General features: G+C 34.3%; 1 non-coding gene across 1 annotated transcript; it reads right to left on the bottom strand.

Annotated features, from left to right (window-relative positions):
* Positions 1-13,470: 13,470 nt before the first annotated feature.
* LOC121205871 (small nucleolar RNA R71) lies at positions 13,471-13,577 on the bottom strand. Its single transcript, XR_005900944.1, has one exon. It is a non-coding gene; the product is annotated as a small nucleolar RNA R71 (small nucleolar RNA).
* Between the last annotated feature and the right edge of the window lie 2,754 nt (positions 13,578-16,331).

Raw genomic sequence — 16,331 nt, 5'->3', positions numbered from 1 at the left:
GCCGCTTCTTGCTCCTGCTCGACGAGTCTGCTTGCTGTCCGGCACTTGTGCGGCATACACCTACACCAAGCTCCTTAGCCGAAATCTTCCAACCCACCTTAAATTGACCTATTTTGTTTATTAATTATTTTTTAGGAGTTCTGAGTTTTATAAAAAAAGGTGGTAAAACAATTTGTTTTCTCCTAAATTTTAATTTTATTAAATTATTTAATTTTTCAGTTTACTGAATTATTAATAAATTTTGTGAATTAAATTTTTGAGAAAATAATTTTTCTCATCTTTTGTTCAGGTTAATCATGCCTCGCAAGAGAACTCGTGCTTGTGCCCAAATTGATGAAACACAAAACAAATTCCATTGTGAAGAAGCCAAAGCAAGATACGAGAGTATCTTCAAAAAATCAATAGATGCATCCAGAGAAAGGCTTCACTTTGGAAAAGAGCAACTACAAAGACTTTATGATACGTATTCATCAAGTTGCTGAAGCCCTCAATTGGGAATTGTTTTGTGAAAAGAGGCCTAGTGTGGATGAGGAACTAGTTCGTGAATTCTATGCGAATTTAACCTCAAGTTATTTGACAGAAATTCTAGTTTGCGGAATCAAGGTACCAATAAGTTCAAATGCTATTAATGAGTTCTTTGAATTACCTGATTTCTAAAATAATGAATATTCTTCTTTGATGAGTAACATCTTTGTAAGAAATTCTTGAGGAACTTACAGTTCCTGGTGCTAAGTGGACTGTGTCAAAGCAAGAAATCCACACTTGTCGAAGAGAATCTTTGAAACCACTTGCAAATATTTTATATTTGAACCATGGAGTCCATTATCGAAGAAGGAGTGAAATAATTCATGCAAAGGCTATAGTGTTGGAGCAAAAGATGAGTCAAATTTGGAAAGGTCTGCAAATAAATAAAAGGGGGATTTTGACTTTATTTTATTTCTGTTCTTAGGTCATTTTAGGATTAAGTTAATTAGGGATGTTTTATTTTAAATTAAAAGAGGAAAATCACTAATAAAATTTGATCAAGTCACGAAGTATAAAGTGTGGCAATGGGTATATACATATCTAGGATTGGATTTAGAAAAGAGCTTGGTACTTAAGCAGTCAAATTGACTCACCTCCTCTTTTCTAGAATCCTACCTGGTATATAGTAACTACTCACTTTAAACAATGAAGACATTGTTCATTTTAAGTTGGGGGTACCGAAAATTTGAATTAGTTCCACTCAGAATAAATTTTTCTGTTAATTATGATTAGGATATATTTTGATCAATAATTTGAAATTTTGTTAAGTATACTAAACTTTAGTGTGAATAAAGTTCTATTATTTTAATGAATTGTTATGTTAGCTTAATAATGATATAAATGTATTTTTAATAAAGCATGCAAATCACACCATAAAATTTTAGTTCTTTACGAAAGTTAGGCTTGCATGAAAGTTTAAGTCTTTAGAATTGACTTAGTAGTTTCTTGAGGCGAAATCCTAGGAATCATGGAATATTGGAATTGATTTAGAAAACTTTTGTTTGGACCGTTTGAGCCTTTCAAGCCAACCATGATGAAATTTTTATCCTTTGAAACCCAACTTTGAGACTATATGGCCTTATTTTATTTGAACCCTTGCAAATTTAGCCATACTTCTCTCTTAACTATCTCAAAATTGTCCCAAACACTAGACTCAGTACAATTCCAAGTATTCATTGAAAATAAGTTTGAGGGAGTTGAAAAGAAGTATAAAATGCTCTTAAAATTGTGGTACATTCAGGAAAATGCTCGTGTAGACTGAAAAAAAGAAGAAGCATATGTACCTAAAAGAGAAAGTACAAAAGAGCATATGAAAGCAAAGAAAGTTGGTGTATTGAAGGTGATTATTTCAAATGTACAAGCTGAGTCTAGGGTTTAAAAGCCTAAAATTATCTATCTTTTACCTACCCTTAAGCCCAGCCACATTACAACCCTGTTAAAGACCTATTGATTCAAAAGTTCCAATGTTACCTACATTAGTGGATAGAAATTGCTACGTACAACATATGAAGACATAAGTTAAACTTAAGGATTGCAGCTTAATCTTGAATAAAGGGAATAAAATCACATTGGTAAGGTTTAACATGACTTTATTAGGAAGCATTTAGTCTAATTTCTCCTATTATAATAGTTGTTGAGATTAATTTGAACAATATGTATACTTAAGTAGCATAACTATCAAATTTCTTGTCTTTGAGCATAAGTATATTAAATTCATAATTTTGGGAAAAATGTTATTCTGAAGGATTTTTTCAAAGGTGTTTCCGAGGAATTCTTTTCGAAATTTGTACATTACTCGGGACGAGCAATGAATTAAGTTTGGGGGTGCGGAAACATGAAAATTTATGCATTTTTACATACCCTTTTTAGCTTAAAATCATACCGTTTCGATTAAATTCTTGTCAAAAAATAATTCATTTTTATAAAATAATTAAATTATACTTAAAAAATGAACATGATGAATTTTAGTTAATTTTATAATTAATTTTGAGTAATTTTGGTTATTTTGATTGAATTGCGCAAAGGGTGAAAAATGGCTCGGCAGGCACTACTTGAAGCACAAAACCGAGAAACAATTTGAAGTATCAAGGCGAATTAATTTCCAACCTAAGACAGTCCAATTATGTGTATTAATTCATAATATAATTAATTTTAATTTATACCCAATTTAATTTGGGCTAAATAAATTAATATTAATTAATTATGGAAAAAATGGCCCAGTTGAACCGAACCGATTGAAGTGAACCGGCCAAAGATTGGGCAGCCCAAAACCGACCATATGCTGATCCAAATCAGCTTATTATCTGATTAATTAAGCTTTCAAATAAGCCCATGAAGTATTGTCAAAGTTTCATTCAAACCCCTCCACAATTGGTGGAGTTTTGGATCAGCCCCAAGCCATTTTTAGCAAAGTTGAAAGCATCAACTTTGCCACATAGGTGGCCGACCAAGGGGTGGCTCTTTGGCTGCTATTTTTAGCAAATTTCAGCTGCCACACTCAGCTATAAAAGCCCCCATTGGCTTATCATTCAAAGCATCTCATTCACTCCTCATTCATTTCACAACACTTCTTTGCTCTCTTTCTTTTTCTCTCATTTTTCCATGTCAATTCCCATGCTCTTATACTGATTACTTCCCTTGGAAAAGGGGTGTTCTTCAACCATTTTAGACCAGCAATTGAGTTTTCATCAAAGCCTTGATCGGCGAGGACAACAAGAAGGAAGAACGGAGCAACCCAGTCAAGCCTCGAAAAGCCACCGGATTTGATTTTTGTTCCGTATCTCTTTAGTTTTTGTTGTTATCATGATTAACATATCTATGAGTATTCATGTTGCTAGAATGGTTAATTTAATCAGCTTAGCTTGAATTCAATCCGTGTTGGGTTGATTGCATTTCGTCTTCTTAAATTGTTAAAATTGTGTTTATGTTGTTATAGGCCTCGGTAAAATGCTTGATTAAGTTAAATCATGCTAAGTTATTCTTGCCTTACGACTGTGAGGTAACTAATTAATTAATTATTTAAACGGATTGAAATTGTAATTAATGGACATAGTGCTTGATTAGTACATGTTTATTCTTCTAAGGTAGATGAAGGTTAAATTAGCAATGTATCTGGCGATATTATTGCCTTGCATAACTTGCAAGATTATTGTGATTAAACTGTTTCAAGGTAGGGATACCTTGTTACCTCACATAGTCTTTTATATGCTTGTTAGATTTAATTAATCGTTTGAATTGACATAGGGATATGCAAGAGATTAGTTCAGTTTAATGAGTATGTATCTGCAATAACATGTTTGCTTGCTAGAATCTATTTAGTCGGTTGAATTGACATAGAGATATGTCAAGAGATGAATGGATTTTGGTATGTAGTATGTTCATAAGTTAGCAAATTACCGGGTTCCTGTTGTTTTATTCGTAACAATATAAACATAAGTTTAATAATTCTAAGATGAGAATTGTAATTAATCCAACACAATTATATCATCTTGATTAAATCTTATTTTGAAATCGTGCATTAGAACTTTCTTTTACTTCATTTTTTATTTATTTTAATTTTCTTAAGTTTTTAATCACCCTCTTTAAAAAATATATTTTTCTTCTCCAAAGTGTTTTAAATTGCATTCATAAATAATCCTTTTCACAGTCTCCGTGGGTACGATAACTCAACATTTACTTTTCACTTTATTACTTGTTGCGATTGTGTACACTTGCACATTTCCGTCGTTCCATCTACTCACGCAAGCTGATGGTCATGATGTAGATACACAGTGCTGGTCACACAAGCTAACGAGAATCTGCAACACATGCCAGATAACTCAACTGTCGTTAGGATGTACAGACCAGCACCTAAACACAGAACCCCTAATGACATGTCATTCATATCCTAGTCTATTTCTAAGGTTCAACTGGGATTTCAAATTGTCGAATCTTCATCAAAAAATTTTTCTAGGTCGTATTCACAATTAATTCAATAATAAAGCATTTAAAACACAATTAAATTAATGCTTATTAACATACAAACTTACCTTGATTCACAAAAATGACGAAATGAATCGACTAGTCCAATACTTTATATTTCCCTAATCTAGATAGCACTCCGCTTTTCTTGGTCTATATAATATCAAATTTAACTTATCCAATTATCATTCTATTCAATTTAGCCCAAAAATCATATTATAGAAAAATTACACTTTTTGCCCTAATGTTTCAAAATCTTTACAAATTAGTCCCTAGCTCATAAAAATACAAATTCATGCAATTAGGTCCCTACCCATGTAGCTGAATTTCTTTTATACATAGTAGCCCATATTTTTCATTATTTGACATATTTACCACAAAATTTGCATTTTTCACAAACAAATCCCTAATTTGCAATTTCACCCAAAATCACTTAATAAATGTTGTTTATCTAACAACAACCATTCATTTCCTATCATTAAACATCAAAACACACATATATTCATAAATGGTAAAACCCTAAACCTTTAACTGTTTTGCAAAATAGTCCTTGGAGGCTAGCTAGATTAAGCTAGAACGACTCTAAAAACATAAAAATCATTAAAAACTGAGTCAAAATCACTTACATGCAAGTTAGAGATTCAGCCGAATGTTTCAAATCCCTAAATGTGTTCTTCCTTCTTCAAATTTCAGCTAGGAAGCAGATGAATGAAATAAAATGGCTTTCGTTTTATTAATTTATCAATTAATTAGTTATTTACTTAATTAACCTTTATAATTAATTCAAAATACAAAATTGCCAAGCCATTATCATCTACTAACATTTTAATGGGGTATTTACCACAGAAAGACCTCCAGTTTAAGGTTCTATAGCTATTAGACACCTTTAGCTAATAGAACTCAATTTTTACACTTTACGCGATTTAGTCTTTTTTATCAAATTGAGCACTCAAATGATAAAATTTCTTAATGAAATTTTTACACAATCATACTAACATGTTGTATACATTAAAATAATAATAAAATAATTATTTTGACCTCAGATTTGTAGTCCCAAAACTACTATTCCAATTTGGCTAAAAACAGGCTATTACAGTAATAATCCCGACGGCACCTGATGCTCTGCTTTTACTTGCTAACAATTCAAACATTTGGCTACGAACTCACAAATCTCACGTTTCATACCCGACCACTAGTACATATATTTCAAATCATAATACATCTTCATGCTACCCAGATGAATGGAATATGTACTACTGTGAGCCTCAGAAAGAATGTCATGCTTCAAATTTGAACTATTCAGAACACAAATTCTATTACGGTAACACAATATACCATCATCACCAATATTGTATTCAGTAGTCAAATTATCCCGAACCAAACTTTGTTCCATTATCAACTTTGGATCATCATTTTGCAATTCCTGAATTCAATTTAGAAACAAGGTTTTAGTCTTCAATTCCACAAGTACAAAACCATCAGTATTCAAAGCCAAATGAATATTCAATGCTCAAAGTGAAAATAATGATGACTTTCTACTGAGTGCATCCGCAACCACATTAGCCTTTCTCAGATGGTAATTAATAACCAAATCATAATCTTTCAGTAGTTTTAACCAATGTTGCTACCTCAAATTCAGCTCCTTCTCGAACATTAAGTATTTTAAGCTTTTGTGATTAGTATATACGTGACATTTCTCACCGTATAAATAATGCTTCCATATCTTCAAAGTGAAAACGATCGCATCAAGCTCAAGATCATGAGTAGGATAATTTATTTCATGCAACTTTAACTGTCGAGAATCATAAGCTGCTACTTTCCCTTTCTGCATTAACACACAACCTAAACCATTGAAAGGTGCATCACTGTAAACAACATATGCCGTTCCAGATTCAGGCTAAGTTAATACTGAAGCTTCTGTTAACATGCTTTCCAGTTGATCAAAACTTTTTTGACATTTATCAGACAAAGCAAATTCTACATGTTTTTGTAATAACCTGGTCATAGGTGAAGCAATGATCGAGAAGTTTTTAACGAATCCATGATAGTATCCAACTAGTCATAAGAAACTTCGAACATTAGAAACGTTCTTTAGAATTTTCCATTCAATAACCACAGATATCTTCTTCGAATCAACCCTGATTCCATCTGTAGAGATAACATGTCTCAGAAAAATACTTCTCGCAGCCAATATTCACACTTACTAAATTTCACATACAGTTGTTTTTCACGCAAAGTTTGCATTACAACTCTTAAATGTTCGGCATGATCCGACTCATTCAGTGAATAGATCAGAATATCATCAATGAATACTACAACAAACCAATTTAAATATGGCTAAATACCTGATTCATCAAATTTATGAATGATACAGGATCTCAAGTCGATATTCAAAAACACTGTAACTCCTTGTAATTGATGGAACAAATCATCAATATGAGGTAATGTGTATTTATTCTTAATGGTAGCTTTATTCAACTGCCAATAATCTATACATAGTCTCATTGACCAATTTTTTTCTTCATGATCAAAATTAGAGCGCCCAAGGTGATATGCTTGGTCGAATCTGCAATCTAACAACTCTTGTAACTACACCTTCAACTCTTTAAACTCTGTAGTGGCCATCTTGTAAGACGTTATCAAAATTTGGGGTTGTTCCAGGTTCAAGTTCAATCACAAATTCTAGTTCTCGTGCTAGTGGCAACCCAGGCAGTTCTTCAGGAAAGACATCAACATACTCCTTAACTATTGACACTTGTTCGATTTTTGATTCAGTCATTTCTGAATCAAGAATGTAGGCTAAATAAGCTTCACAACCATTTTTAATCAATTATGGAGCTGTCAATACCGAAATTACATTTGTAATACAATCGACCCCATCTGCCTTAACACAAATAAGTTCACCATCTGGACGCTTCAAACTAACTTGCTTCCTTCGAAAACTCACTATTTTATCATGGTCAGACAACCAGTCCATACCTAGAATGATATCAAAATCATCAAAAGGTAACAACTTCAAACTAGTGGGTAAATTGTAACCCCTAATTTTCAATGGGCACGATCTACACATCTGATTAAGTAAAACATACTGACCCAAGGGATTCGTAACATTGACAGTATATTCTGTGAACTCAATAGGTATTTTTTTGTCTACTAATGCAGTGCATATATATGAGTGAGTTGATTCAAGGTCAATCAATGCATATACATTAATAACAAAAAGAGAAAAATTACTCGCAATAACAACTGGGGCAGTAGTTTCCTCACGAGCTCTGATTGCATAGGCTCTAGTTGGTGTTCTCGCTTTAGACCGTTCATTCATCTCAATACATTTCCCTCAACCAGGAGTAGTGTTCCTACCATTTCCAGATCGTCTACCTCTCTGAGAAGTTGCTTCAGGCTTGTTTGATTGATTACTAAAATCATTTTGCTTCTCAGACAATCATGAAGGAAATGGTTAGTAGACCCACAACAACAACAAGCTCCTGACTTTGATCGACACTCACCAGAATGTCTTTTATTGCATTCATCACAAACAGGAACTGTTCTCTCAAAATTTCTTAAACTTCTATCACTAGCCGCAGGAAAATTAATAGATTGGAAATTGCTTTGCCTCGGTTTCTCTCTACTAGTGAACTCTAAAGGGGTAGTTGATCGACTTGTGTCGTTTCTAAATTTCTGTGATGGAGACGTTTGAGCAGGCTTGAACGACCCCTTTTTGTTAAAGTCTCAAATTTTTGAATTTGTCTGTTGTTTAGTTTTGCAAATTTCTTCAACTTTCTAAGCCTGTTCGGAAAGCTCTATAAATTTCTGTAACTTTAATATTGCGACAGACATACATACATCATCATTCAATCCGTCCTCAAATCTAATGCACATTTCCTCCTCATTTGATATGATATTACGGGTACACTTGCTTAACTATACAAATTCGCGTTCATACTCAGCTACAGTCTGATTTCCTTGTTTTAACTTGAGGAATTCTTTCTTTTTCTTGTCAATAAATAATTGGCTAACATACTTTTTCTTGAATTCGGTTTGAATGAAATCCCAATTAATACGATTACTCGATGTCATCATGCTCAAAGTGTCCCACCATAGATACGCTCCAGCTTTTAGTAATGACACAGTGTATCTAAAACAATCTTCGGTAGTGTACATCAATCTTGCAAAGATTTTCTTTGCATTTAGTAACCAATACTCGACTTTTGCAGGATCATCATCCACCTTGCCTTTAAATTCCTCCACTCCATATTTCTGAACTTTATCCGCTGTTATGCAAGTAATTGTCACCGGTACAAGATTTTGAGGACCCAAGGATGTTAGAGGAGGCACATTAAGGATTAGAGGTGGCAGAGTTGAAAGATTCGCTTCATTGAATTCAGTGAACCACTGGTTCATCATTCTGAGGAATACATTTTTCATTTCATCACCAAAAGATTATGGAATTGACGCACTATTACTTGCTTCTGGATTAGAAGCTTGAACATTACTTTCAGCTCTGTTAACTATAGCCCAGTTTGATTCAATTGACATCTTGAATCTATAAGGAAATACAATATTAGAACGGATCAAAAGTATCTGTAATAGCCCGTTTTTAGTCAAATCAGAACAGTGGTTTTGGGACCACAAATCTGAAATAGAAATATTTACTTTATTATTTCTTTAAGGTCTACATCATGATAGAACAATTATGTGAAAATTTCGTTAAGAAATTTTATCGATTGAGTACTCAATATGACTAGAAGGACTAAATTGCAATAGGTGAAAAATTTGAGTTCTATAGGCTAAAGGTAGTAAGTTGTTATGAAATTCTAAATTAGAGGTCCTTAAATGGTAATTAGACCATTATACTTTAGGATGGACAAAAGTGGACATGGAGTAGGTAAAATTTGGTAAATAAAGCCTAAATAACTAAATAAAAGATGTCATCTTCTTCAATTTGATCCCCATAGCCAAACATTAGAAGATGAGACATAGCTAGGGTTTGACGAAGCTTTCAAGCTAGATTGTAAGTCTGTTCTGGCCCCGTTTTTGACGATTTTTATATTTTTGAGATCGTTGTAACTTGTTTTAGATATTTCAAGGACTAATTTGAAAGAAAGTCAAAGATTAAAATTTTAACCATGATGAATATGCTTGTATTTTGATGTTTGATGGTAGAAAATGCATGTTTGTTGTTTGTTAAACGACTTTTGAAAAGTGATTTTAGGTAAAAACATCAAATAGGGACTTATTTATAAAAGTCTATAAAATGTGTAGAAAAGTGTGAATAAATGAAAAATGTGGTTGTTATGAGTACAAATAACAATCGCCTAGGCTTGGGTTGTGCATGAAATTCATTCTACGAGCATAGGGACTAAATTGTAAAATGTTGAAAAGTTAGAGGTAAAAATGTAAAATTTTCCATAATGTGTTTTTGGGCTGTATTAAATAATGTGATGATTAAATAAGTTAAATATCGTATTATAGATCAAGAAAAACGAAGTTAGGGTCCACATCAGGGGGAAAAACAAAGTAATTGACGAATAGATTCTTTTGCCGTTTTTGGAACCAAGGTAAGTTCGAATGTTGAATAAGCTTTACTTTAAATGTATTTTAAATGCTTTAATTTATGCATGAATTGTGAAATCGACCTTATGGACATATTTGACGATGATTTGGCAAGCGAGAAATCCCAATCGAACCTTAGGAATAGATTAAGATATAAGTGACATGTCACTAGGGTTTTATATTATGTGATCCGGGTGCTGGTCTTGTGTGTCCTACCAGTGGCTGAGTATACTGGCATATCTTACGATTACTTGAAAGTTTGTGTGAGCAGCATTGAGTAGCTACGTCTTGACTGATAGCTTGTGTAAGTAGGCCCGTTAATGGCTCGAGAGCGAGCATTTATGTGTTATGAGATAGAGGTAGCAATGGCTACATATGTGGCACCTTGTGTGCAAGGTTTCCCGAGTATCTGAATTTATTATTCCAAGTGGTTTATTGGGTCTGCCAATGATAAGAATAAATATGAAGCGATTATGAGATGGTACAGGTATGTACGCAAAGCTTATGTTTAGAAAATTTGTGGAATGATGATTTCAAGGTAAAATATGATGGAATGAATTACGGTCATGAGATTTTGGTAAATTACATTACGTTAAGTTAAATTACTTGCATGCTAATGTATGGTAAGGTTAGCTTATTTCTTTCATATGATCTTACTAAGCTATATAGCTTACTCCATTTTATTTTCCATTTTTTTATAATGTCACCAAGCTACCTCGGATTGGAGATCATCAGAGATCGCATCACACTATCAACTGTCATTTTGGGTATCGATGATCTTAACATTTTGAAAATATGGCATGTATAGGGACTTGGTCATTTTGTTATATGTGTCATTATGAATTTGGCCAAATGTATTGGCTTGTAATTGTCAAAGGTTTGATATGGTATTTGCCCATGTAACTTGGATTATTTTGGTTCAATTGGTTGTAAGCTTATATATAGATATATTTATATATGCATGCATGTGCAATTATCTCATGTGCAATTAATGTGGCTTAAAAGGTTTGTTATTGAATGGTTGAGATTGGCTCATTGGTATGCTATGAAATTTATGAAGAATTATGCATGATAGAAGTATTGTGTTGGTACTTGTGGATGTGAGTTTGGTTTGACTAGGGTTTGGTAGAATATTGTAACATCCCAAACCCGGCCTAAACGTTATGGCCAAATTTATGATGTCACTTTAGAGTGTGTTTTGAAAAGCGTAGTTCTATGAGAAAAGTCCATTTGTGTTAAAACCTCGTTTGTGATATTTATGAGAAGCAAACTTATTTTATTCATTTGTTAAGTTACAAGTTTTTCTGGCAAAACGTGCTTCATACTAAATCGTTATTACACTTTAAAACCTTGTCCGTTGCAGAAGCTTTTAAAACAAGTTATGTGGGATGGTTAATAAATCGTAATTTATACATATTTTTACCCCATGTTTAACGCATTTTATGGATGATTTCCTATTAGAATTGATGAATTCAATGCTCCTAATGGTTTAATTTCATGTTTTATACTTAGGAGAGCATAGGAGAGCGAAAGGAACGAGAAACGGGCCAAAACCAGAGAAAATGGGCCAAAGTACGAAATCAACACGGCCTAGACCTCCTCACACGGGCATACCACACGGCCGTGTCAATTTGGCAGGCTCGAGCACGGCCTGAAGTAATTGCACACGGGCGTGTCCCTACCGAGCCCAAGTTGAGTCTAATTCCGAAAAGCCTAATTTTGAGGGCTTTTAGGCATTCCAAAGCCTATAAATACACCCTAAAGGAGGAAGAAAGGTGAGTCACAGAATAGGGAGTAAGGAATTACTCCAAGAAAGCTGATTGATCCATCTCAGAAGGTGAATTCACCATCAAGACTGAAGATCTCTCCTCAATTTCCCCTTTAGGAGTTTTGGGTTTTCTTTATGTTTTGTATTCTTTATTATTCTGAGATGTTTTCTTATTTAGTTATGAACTAAAACCCCTAAATACCTAAGGGGAATGAAACCTAAGATGAATCTTGTTATTATTTTCTGAATTGTCTGATAAATATTTAACTTGTTCTTAATTATGTATTCTTAATTCTTGTTTTGATACCCCAGGATACTGATTCAAGATAAGCTCTTATTCAGAGGAGGAATAGACTCTGTCTAAGAGTACATTTGTCATAATTAAGCAGAGTTGATTGCGCGCCTAAACATAGGGTGACAAGATTTTGCCGGATTAGGGTGAAACCTAATAAGGGGATCCATAGATCGAGTTAATGCAACCCTAGGGTGTTAATTAGAGAAAGGCCTCAATTATTCAATCTAGGGATTAGACGTTATTAGTCTTGAATAGGGATAATAACATAACTTAGGGATCTCTACGGAACAAGTTAAATGAATAAATCGTCTGATTCAGAGCCAGAACAACAAGTACATCTAGGTGGATTTTTCCCTAGGTATTGTCCTAATTCAATCGCTTTTCCAAAAAAAATTCCTCAATTCCATTCTTTGTGAATTCTTAGTTTAGATAATTAGTTAGTTAAAACAAAAAACTCTTTATTCTTAGGCTAGATAATAAAAAGACAGTCATTACTAGTACTTTTATTTCCTTTGGGTTTGACAATCTGATCTTGCTAAAACTATACTACTGTTCGATAGGTACACTTGCCTACATCGCGATAATGTTAGTTTCAAGAACGATTAATTATAAATATTTAAAACCTATCACGAAATCACGCGATCAAGTTTTTGTCACAGTTTATGGGGAACTAAAATATTAGGAACACTCAATTTTTATTACTTTAGCCATTTATTTTTCTTGCAATCTAATTTTATTTTTAATTTTATTCCAATTTACTAATTTTCTTTTTCTTTTTCTGACAGGTTTTTATAGTTTATGACTAGAAGAAACCCGTCAGGACCACTACTTTTTGATGAAGAAATCGATCGCATAGTTCGCAGAAACCAAAGAGAAATAAGGCAAAGCCCAAGATACATAGAGAATGTGCAAGAGGACGATACTCAACCCTCAACCGCAGAGATGGCTGAAAACCAAGACAATCAGCTACCTCCTGCAATTGCGGCTAATCAAAATCCTGCTCCACTCACTATGTATGATTATGCTAAACATTCTTTAACAGGAACTGAATCAAGCATAGTTAGACCTGCTGTAGCTGCCAATACTTTTGAACTAAAACCTAACACAATTCAAATGATACAACAGTTTGTTCAGTTTGATGGTTTGCAGGATGAAGATCCCAACGCTCACTTGGCAAACTTTTTGGAACTATGTGATACATTTAAAGTTAATGGCGTTTCTGATGATGCCATTCGTCTTCGGTTATTCCTTTTCTCATTGAGGAACAAAGCTAAATAGCGGTTGAACTCGTTACCACGAGGGTCAATTACTACTTGGGAACAAATGACCAAAAAGTTTACTAAAATATTTTCCATAGGCTAAAACGGCTAAATTACGTAATGATATCTCTTCTTTTATTCAGATGGATTTAGAAACACTCTACGATGCATGGGAGAGATACAATGACCTTTTGAGAAGGTGCCCTCACCATGGGTTACAGCTTTGGCTTCAGGTTCAAACATTCCATAATGGCCTGAATCCTTCGACTCGACAAATGGTTGAAGCAGCCGCTGGCGGAACCATCAATAATAAAACACCTGAAGATGCTTATGAGTTTATAGAGGAGATGTCACTAAATAACTATCAGTGGCAAGCCATGAGGACAAAGCCAACAAAATAGCTGGTGTTTATAACGTCGATTCGGTCACATTGCTCTCTAATCAGGTAGAACTCTTGAATAAGAAAATTGATGGTTTTCTTAGTTCTTAACAGGTTCACCCAGTAGTGCAGTGCGGAGCAAGTGGAGGTGGAACAAGCCAATCAGAATACCAACCTTATGGCCACAACATCGATAATGAGCTATTAAATTACATGGGTAATAATCCTCGACCTCAAAATAATCCATATAGGAACACATATAATGCAGGTTGGAGGAACCACCCAAATTTCTCATGGGGAGGCCAAGGAAACTAGAGACCACCTCCAGGCTACCAACAACCACCCTACCAATAGGAAAAGAAGCCAAACCTTGAAGAGATGCTCTCAAAGTTTATATCGATGCCAGAAACTCGTTTCTAGAATACCAAGAAAGTAAGAATCAACAAGCATTGATCGAAGGGCTCGAAACGTAGATAGGCCAGCTGTCCAAACTAATTTCGGAAAGACCACTAGGAAGTTTACCTAGTAACACCAAATCAAAAGAGCATGTAAAAGCAGTTACACTAAGGAGTGGGAAAGTGTCAGTGGAATCTGAAAAGAAGCTAACATAAGAATCCATGACAAGCGAAAGGGGGGAAGAAAAACACGAAAATAGTGACAACCCAGTGTCGAAGGAACATAAGCCACTAGTTCCATACCCAGCAAAATTTTAAAAAGACTGCATTGATGCACAATTCGGTAAGTTTCTTGAACTTTTTAAGCAATTACATATCAACTTACCTTTTGTTGAAGCCATCTCGCAGATGCCTACCTACGTAAAATTTTTGAAGGAGCTTCTAACAAATAAAAGAAGTTTGAGGACTTATCTACAGTAGAACTCAATGAGGAGTGTTCAGCCATACTCCAAAACAAGCTGCCAACCAAACTGAAAGATCCAGGAAGTTTCACTATCCCTTGCTTAATTGGTAGTCTAAATGTTGAGAAAGCACTAGCTGATTTAGGCGCTAGCATTAATTTGATGCCATATAAAATGTTCAAACAACTTGGTCTTGGGGAACCTAAACCTACTAGGATGAGTATTTAATTAGCCGATAGATCTGTTAAATATCATAGGGGTATTATAGAAGACATACCTGTGAAAGTAGATAAATTCATATTTTATGTTGACTTTGTTATGCTTGACATGGATGAAGATGTGGAAGTGCCCTTAATTTTAGGGCGCCCATTTTAGCCACTGCTAGGGCTATAATCGATGTGGGAGATGATAAATTGGTACTTAGAGTGGGTGACGAGGAGATTATATTTAAAATTTATGATGCTATGAGGTTTTCTAGGGAGCAGGATGACTCATGTTATTTTATTGACTCTATTGATCATACTACTCAAAACACTTTTTAGGAAATTGTACAGAAAGACATGACAGAACTGTATCTAGCTCAAGAAGAGGAGACAAATGATGAACCTAATGAGCATTCTTCAAGACAAGTAGAATATGAGGGCATTAAGATAAACAATGAACTTAAGAAAAAACCCTCTATTGAAGAGCCTCCCAAACTGGAACTTAAACAATTAGCAAACCACTTGGAATACGCATTCCATGGAAATAATCCTACATTACTAGTTATTTTGCTTCTAACTTGCAACCCAAGGAAAAAGAGGAATTAATCCAAGTATTAAAAGAACACAAAAAGGCCATAGCATGGAAAATTTTCGACATTAATGGAATCAACCCTTCTTTTTGTACCCACAAGATTTAGATGGAAGATGAATACAAACCATGTGTGCAAACTCAAAGACGACTGAAACCAAACATGAAGAAAGTTGTTAAAGCTAAGGTAATTAAACTTCTAGATGTTGGAATTATTTATCCTATTTCTGACAGTTCTTGGGTAAGTCCAGTGCAGGTTGTCCCTAAGAAAGGAGGCATGACGGCTATGACCAATGAGAAGAATGAATTAATCCCAACAAGGACAGTCATGGGATGGAGAGTTTGCATTGACTACAGGAAACTGAATGATGCAACAAGAAAAGATCACTTCCCCTTGCCATTCATTGACCAAATGTTGGAAAGACTATCCGGGCACATGTACTACTGCTTTCTAGACGGACTCTTTGGTTACTTCCAAATCCCAATAGCTCCTGAAGATCGAGAAAAGACGACATTCACATGCCCATATGGTACATTTGCTTATTGTAGAATGCCTTTTGGATTATGTAATGCTCTTGCCACTTTTCAGCATTGTATGATGGCCATCTTTGACGAAGTCGTGGAAGATATCATGGAAGTATTTATGGATGATTTATCGGTATTCGGTAACTCTTTCCATCTATGCCTTAAAATTTAAAACGAGTTTTAATAAGATGTGAGGAAACGAATCTTGTGCTTAATTGGGAGAAATGTCACTTCATGGTTCAAGAAGGTATTACATTAGAGCATAAATTTCTAGTAAAGGGATAAAGATGGACAAATCTAAAATAGAAACAATCGAAAAGTTACCCCTCCTAGTTCGGTTAAGGCTATTATAAGCTTTTTAGAACATGCTGGTTTTTGTAGAAGATTTATTAAGGATTTTTCTAAAATAGCTAAGCCTT

Source organism: Gossypium hirsutum, chromosome A08, assembly GCF_007990345.1.
Source record: "Gossypium hirsutum isolate 1008001.06 chromosome A08, Gossypium_hirsutum_v2.1, whole genome shotgun sequence".
NCBI lineage: Eukaryota > Viridiplantae > Streptophyta > Magnoliopsida > Malvales > Malvaceae > Gossypium > Gossypium hirsutum.
The sequence above is the reverse complement of the archived record's forward strand: the minus strand, read 5'-3'. Positions and strand labels throughout refer to the sequence as shown.